Here is a 7,500-nt window from a genome sequence, read left to right on the forward strand (position 1 = left end):
TCCTAACTTTCGTGATTCAGTTATACATTACATACATAACATACATACATTCTTCATATTGGTCTTCATACAATTCACTATATTTTAATTTTACATCTACATACATTCTTCATTTTGGTCTTCATACACTTCATTTTATATCATTTGAGCTAAAAATGTCCTTTAATATCTAAATTCACTCTACCTCGGAATTGATATATTTTCATATATGTACCGAAGGGGAATTTTTTTTTTTTTTTTTTTCTTTAGTTGAATAATAATTTCGTCCCCCATGGGATCGAACCACCGTCCAAGTGGACGGAAACGAAATCAGGACAGACAGTGTCGCTATTCAATCAGCCAACAGCGTCACTGTCTGTCCTGGTTTCGTTTCCGTCCATTTGGACGGTGGTTCGATTCCATAGGGGGGACGAAATTATTATCAACTAGAAAAAAAAAAAAAAAAAATCCCCTTCGGTACATATATGAAAATATATAAATTCCGAGGTAGAGTGAATTTAGATATTAAAGGATATTTGTAGCTCAAATGATATATAAATGAATCACGGTTCGATGTGATAATTATTCACACTTCATTATATATTAGCATTATAAACATACATTCTTCAACTGACCGTCATGCACTTCACTATATTTTAACATTATTTGCATACATTCTTCAACTGACCTTCACGCACTTCTTTATTGTGACAGAGAATCCATTCCTATTCATGAGTTAGTCTTCTTAAACCTAGGCCTATTCTCTAACGAAAGTTGGGTGTTACCGGAAGTTGTGGGAATAGAATTGTGTTACATTAGGTGTACTTGGAGCTCCATTCCTTAATTCCGGAATGCCGAAGTGATTATGATCTGGCGATTTTTTTTTTAGTTCATTGTACTGTTCGCACTACCTGAGAATCAGTGTTCGATTCCCGGGCTGGACGAGGGCAGGAGCAGTATGGGCCGGTTGCCTTAAAATACGGTTTGGATGTGGTAAAATAGGCTAAGAATTAGGTATCTGGTTGTCAGTCGATTTTGAGGGGTCGTAACTGGAGTGGAGAGAGAGAGGGTGAAGAAGAAGGAGAGAGAGAGAGAGAGAGAGAGAGAGATTCACAAGGGTCCTCGGAATGTAAACACCATCATAGTATCATGATTAACAAACATACACTTTTTCGTAATCCTGTATAAAACAGCAAACACACAAATGACAGTCACGAGAAGGATTCTGATAGCATTCGAAAGTTGGAAACTTCTCGTATTCTTTGGAAGAAGTCAGGAAGATGTGGATATTTAGGTTCTTGTATGTAATTCTGTTCTTTGTTAGTGAAGACAAATAACAAACGAATCACCTATTTATGCCGACTCTTTGATTGATTGATTGATGGACTGGATTCTTTAGAATTATATTCTGAGTCAGAGCGGAGTAAATTGTATCCTAAATCGAGAAGGGGAATGCGTGAATTGGAAATGACGGGTATAGTGGCCGTTGGCAACCCTGCAGGCAGTCGGTGTCTGAGAACTTATTTTGCCGTTAGGTCTCTCTCTCTCTCTCTCTCTCTCTCTCTCTCTCTCTCAATTTTATTGCCGCTGGACTTCACGTTCATCGTGAACACAATACGAATTTTATGCATTTCCACACGTATGGGTCTAGCGAACACGCCGAGTCAGTGTTAGCTGCTTCGAGCAACACTACTCTCTAGCTCTCTCTAGTCCTATGCTTGCAAATAGCTCTAAAATGCACACGGCAATTATTTGGAAACACGAATAAGAAGTCTTGGGTCATTCAGGGAAAAAGAGAATATAAATAAAATAGGAGTTATCGCGTCTAGAATGGGAACTCATTTTCCAGGTCGTAGATCTGTTCATTATATCCGGTTTATATTATGGTTGCGGAGGCGGAATACAGGTGTGTGAGTTAGACAACAGAAGGCAAAAAGTTTCATTATTATTATTATTATTATTATTATTATTATTATTATTATTATTATTATTATTATTATTCATGAAGGTATACATAGTCTACATATCTATGTCCTATATAATATATATATATATATATATATATATATATATATATATATATATATATATATATATATATATATATAGAGAGAGAGAGAGAGAGAGAGAGAGAGAGAGAGAGAGAGAGAGAGAGCTAAGTAGAGCAATAGGGACGGACGTTACGTACCGTCCCAAAGCTCTGACGAAGGTACCTATATTCTGCATACTTTTATTGGGACTGATATAGAGAGAGAGTTGTACTCCGGGCTGGATGACGTCAAGAGTGTACGTGAAGTTTATTATTTGGATTCGGAAAAAATATATAATTATTACAATGTTTTCTTTTATTATATAGATATAATTAAATCGTTTGTTATCAAGTAGCTCGGTAAATAATGAATATTTATAAGAAATTATATTAATCAATGATTATCAAATATTATATTAATGAATAATTTTGCAAAGGTTATATTAATGAATAATTTGCAAAAATTAAATTAAGGAAGTATTTCAAAAATTATATTAATGAATAAATTATAAAAATTATATCAATGAATAATTTTCAAAAAATATATTATTGAATAATATTAAAAATTATATTAATGAGTAATTTTCAAAAATTAAATTAATGAATAATTTTCAAAAATTATATTGCATAATTTTATTAAAGGTCAAAATTAGGACTAATAATTACTACAATAATTATTAGAGTTTTTATAATAAACCAAAATTTGAAGTGCTTTTTCTTAATGAATTTTATGTAAAGGATAATAATATGAATACTAGAAGGTCAAATATCGACCATGATTTACCATTTTTATTTTGAAGATATATCGAAATTTTGGTATAAACGATGTTTGAAAAATAAAAAAAAAGAATAGTTGAACTTACAGTTTTGTTTTAATTAAGATAGACACAACACAGGAATTTTTTTAAAATTCATAATAATAAAAAACGTACACTTTTCACTTACTCATATCTGAAACAGTTTCAGTAGAATGAATATATACACTAAAAGAAAGCAGAAAAATGGATAAAAACATTGAAACCAAGAAATATAGTTTCTTATTGACGGTATGAAACGTGAAATTAAAAAAATGACAAACACGAAAGAGGTGATATAGTGTTTTGTTGAGTCGACGAAAAATTGAATATAACAAAGATATGGAAGACTAAAATGCTGCAAGGCAGATTACTTAGTTGTATTTAAAGAATAAATTTGTTTAAGCTTATTTAACGTCCACGAAGGCTTTCATTTAAAAGGAAAATAATTCTAGTGTGTAGCGCGACGTTTTTGCTTTAAAAATTACAATTAATCTTCTTAAAGAGATTGGAATAATAGCAATTAAACTTATTAGATTGCCAAACACGTGTGTAGAAATGAAGGAAAGAAAATATGCATAGCAAAAAACGCGTAAAAAATTTCCCGTTATTCACAACCACATTTGCAAATACTTTACCCCCTAATATACTGGTCCCCCGTCCCCCAAGCCACCCCCCACCCGGCCTAACACCAACCTCCTCTCTCTCCTCTCTCTCTCTCTCTCTCTCTCTCTCTCTCTCTCCACCGAGGGCTTTCAACCTTATTATCATAATCATCATCATCATCATCTCGTTGCCTGAAGCCAGTTACGGTGGTTTAACTTTAGTAATTTGTCATTAACTGTGTTAATTATATTGCTGAAGAATAAGAGACACATTCGTTTTATCGTGTAGAAGTTATCAGATAAAGCTATCGTCAGTTTGTGTTTAATATAATATACTTATAGTAATTATTACTATTCCCCGTAGAGGGTTGTGCTGTGAGTTCACCTCACGGTGCGCACTGTAGGCAAAACTAAAGTTTTTTTTTTTTTTCAAACCCTCTTCATTCCTTTTACTGTACCTCCATTCATATTTTCCTTCCATCTTGCTATTCACCTTCTCGTAACAGTTATTTCATAGCTCAACTGCGATGTTTTCCTCCTGTTACACCTCCAAACCAACCTGCTCTCAATTTCTTGTCCAGTGCTGAATGACCTCATAGGTCCCAGTGCTTGGCCTTTGGCTTAAGCTCTGTAATACTTCCATTCCAGACTAATTATTAAAATATAATAATAATAATAATAATTAATAATAATAATAATAATAATCGAATAATAATAATGATTATTATTATTATTATTATTATTATTTTATTATTATTATTATTATTATTATTATTATTATTTATTATTTTCATCAAATCCGCTATATTTTTTAACAGTTATTGCAGGTCAATTTTTCTTGAATTTTCGTGATAATGATTATATTTCTGTGCTCATGTTATTCAAGAGAAAATCATTGACAGAATTCAATAATTGCAAGGTGTATTATTTTTTAAAATAAACGAATGTACGACAATGAATATGAGATAAGAAGAAGTTTATGGAATTGAAGAGTTGATTATAGGGTTAAAATACGATGGGTTATCGATTATCAAGTACAGTGTGTTTTTATGCTCAAATTTCATTTATCTTTTGATTCGCGAATTATTGGAAGCTTTAGGCTACATTCGATGGCTTAATCTGCTTTTCGTTCCTTTTACAGTACCTCCGTTCTTATTCTCTAGCTTCAGTCTGACTTTCCAGCCTCTCCAACCATTGTTTTATAGTGCAACTGCGAGGTTTTCCGTTTCAGCGCTGAATGACCTTATAGGTACCAGCGCTTGGCCATTGGCCTGACTTCAGTATTCTTTATGGGAGGATTTGTGGACTTCCAAGAGACTTTAAATCTTTGACTTTATCCAATATCGAATTTAAAAAAAAATTAAAGCTACGTTTTATAAAGAATTTTCTTTTGAGTGAAGAATTTGTTAATATAATGAGGCTTTGTACATAGAACCTTCTTATCAGTCTAGGCGAGGGTTCTATCGAGAACTTTAGCCGTTGTCGGAAACAGTTGGCTCAGAACTTTATCAAGTTTGGAAAGTTTCGAAATGAAAAGTTGAAAAGTCCTATTTAACATTTGCCGGTTCCTGTCGTTGTGAAGCTGAACAAGTTCTTGCTTCAAGAATCACATATATATATATATATATATATATAGATATACTATATATATATATATATATATATATATACATACATATGCATACGTATAAATGTTTAAATACATACATACAATACATAATGCACACATATATTACATATGTAATATATAAAAAATATGTATAGATATATATATGATATATGTACAAATATATATATATATATATATATATATAGATATATATATATATATATATATATTATATACATATATATATATATATATATATATATAACACGCTTACCACTGCTTCATAGTCATAGCAATAATTCAGGTTGATAATTGTACTTATGATATAACAGCCCAACGGTAATATATAAGATGCTATTATATATAGGATTTTTTTCTGGCAAACGCGACGGTCGACCGATTTCGTTACCAGAGGCTTATAGCGGACTCTTCTTAACCGGACCGGAAGCGCTCAGCCGGCGACCGTTAACTTTTAACGGGTTACGTTGGTATGTTTCGACTCTTCGATTGTCTTTTGTTTTTTGCCTTTTTTTGTGTCTTTTGTTTATTTTTTGTTATTTAAATTGTTATTGTTTTTGTCTGGGCTAGGTTTTACATGCTGGTTAGCGGATAACAATAGTAATATTTATAATGATAATAATAATAAACTTTTTTTTTGTTATTTTCTATATTGTTATTGTTTTTGTTTAGGGCAGGTTTTATATGCCTAGATAGGATTCTATAGGCTAGTGGATAATAATAATAATAATAATAATAATAATAATAATAATAATAATAATAATAATAATAATAATAATAATAATAATTATAATAATAATAATAATAATAAATCTTTTTGTCTTTTTAGTTATTTTTTATATTATTATTTTTTTTGTTTAGGGCAGGGTTCTTTATATGGTCCTAGATTATGATTCTATGGGATTAGGTGGATATAATAAAATTAATCAATAACAAATAATAAATAATAATAATAATAAGAATAAATAATTAACTAATTAAATCTTTTCTGTCTTTATAGTTTAATTTTTTAATAATTCAATTAATTGTTTTTGTTTAAGGGCAGGTTTCTAATAATGCCTTAGAATAATGATTCTAATGGAATTAACTGGATAAATAATAATAAAATAATAATTAATAATAATAATAACTGATATTTATCATTATTATTTTAATGAATAATAATAATTTGGTTTGGTGATCTTTTTTTATCCAATTTAGTTATTGATTGTTAATTGTAATCACCTACTATTTATAAGTAATTTTTTGTAGTTTATTTATCATTTATTCTGTGTACTTTAGATTATTATTTTTTTTAATTTCTTTATTGACCTAAAATAAATTAATTATAATTTTTGTAGCAGGACCGATAACACTGATGAACATAATTCACGTTGTTAGTATTACAATATAACTGCTAATACAAATATTGAAAATATTTTGACACATACTTTTATTATTGTTGTTTTTTATTCTTCTAATTATGTTACACATATACTTATTAGTTGTATTATATTTCTCTATATTATATTGATTATACTATGTGTATTACTACTGATACCCAAAAAGAAAATACTTTGTATTTTTAATAAAATTAACATAAGATTTAAAATTTACCTTTATTATTTATTATTATTATTATTTATTTATTATTATTTTGAAGGTTTTAGGAGACCCTCTCTCAAACATGTTTTGTTTTTTAAAGAATGAATTGGCAGCCAAATCAGTGGGAATTGATTTTATATATGGTCGTTTCATTCTTCTTATTATTCTCTTCTTCATCAGGGTTTAGAGTATTATTATTATTATTATTATTTATTTATTGATTTATTATTTATTATTATTATTAATATTACTGCTGATTCCCACGAAGAAAAATTCCTTTATTATTTTTGATTGAATTTAATTATTTTGGATGTTTTAGTACTTTATTATTATTATTATTAATTAATAATTATTATTATTATATTATTATTATTATTATTATTATTTATTATTATTTTATTGCGATAAAATTGTTATAATACACTACTGATCCACACAATGGAAAATACTTTACATATTTAATAAATGAATATGGATGTATTATTATTATTATTATTATTATTATTATTATTATTATTATTATTATTATTATTATCAGTCACGCCATAACTCAGTGCCTCAAAAAGGCAAATAGTACACTTTTTAAACCGACTCATCTCCGATACAGTGAAACTGCTGTTACGGTGGAAACTGTCATTACATGTCGTAATTCATAATAATTATTGTCAGAGTGACGGAGGAATTTGCACACACTCCGAGTTCAAGGTTAGTAGACCGTGTAGATAGATGGCTGGATTGGAATTCCTCTCTGTAGAACTGACGTGCATCTGTGCTTGCAGACGCGGTGAATGCAAGCATACATACGCACAACCTATATATACATATACACACATATATGTATGTGTGTCTATATACATATTTACATACATATACATATATATG

The 7,500-nt window shown here is 29.3% G+C and overlaps 1 protein-coding gene across 1 annotated transcript in view; it reads left to right on the top strand.

Annotated features, from left to right (window-relative positions):
• Positions 1-7,500, top strand: part of LOC135223942 (enolase-phosphatase E1-like) — a 106,556-nt gene that overhangs the window by 27,166 nt on the left and 71,890 nt on the right. The window lies entirely within an intron of this gene.

This window comes from Macrobrachium nipponense, chromosome 10 (genome assembly GCF_015104395.2).
Source record: "Macrobrachium nipponense isolate FS-2020 chromosome 10, ASM1510439v2, whole genome shotgun sequence".
NCBI classification, from domain to species: domain Eukaryota; kingdom Metazoa; phylum Arthropoda; class Malacostraca; order Decapoda; family Palaemonidae; genus Macrobrachium; species Macrobrachium nipponense.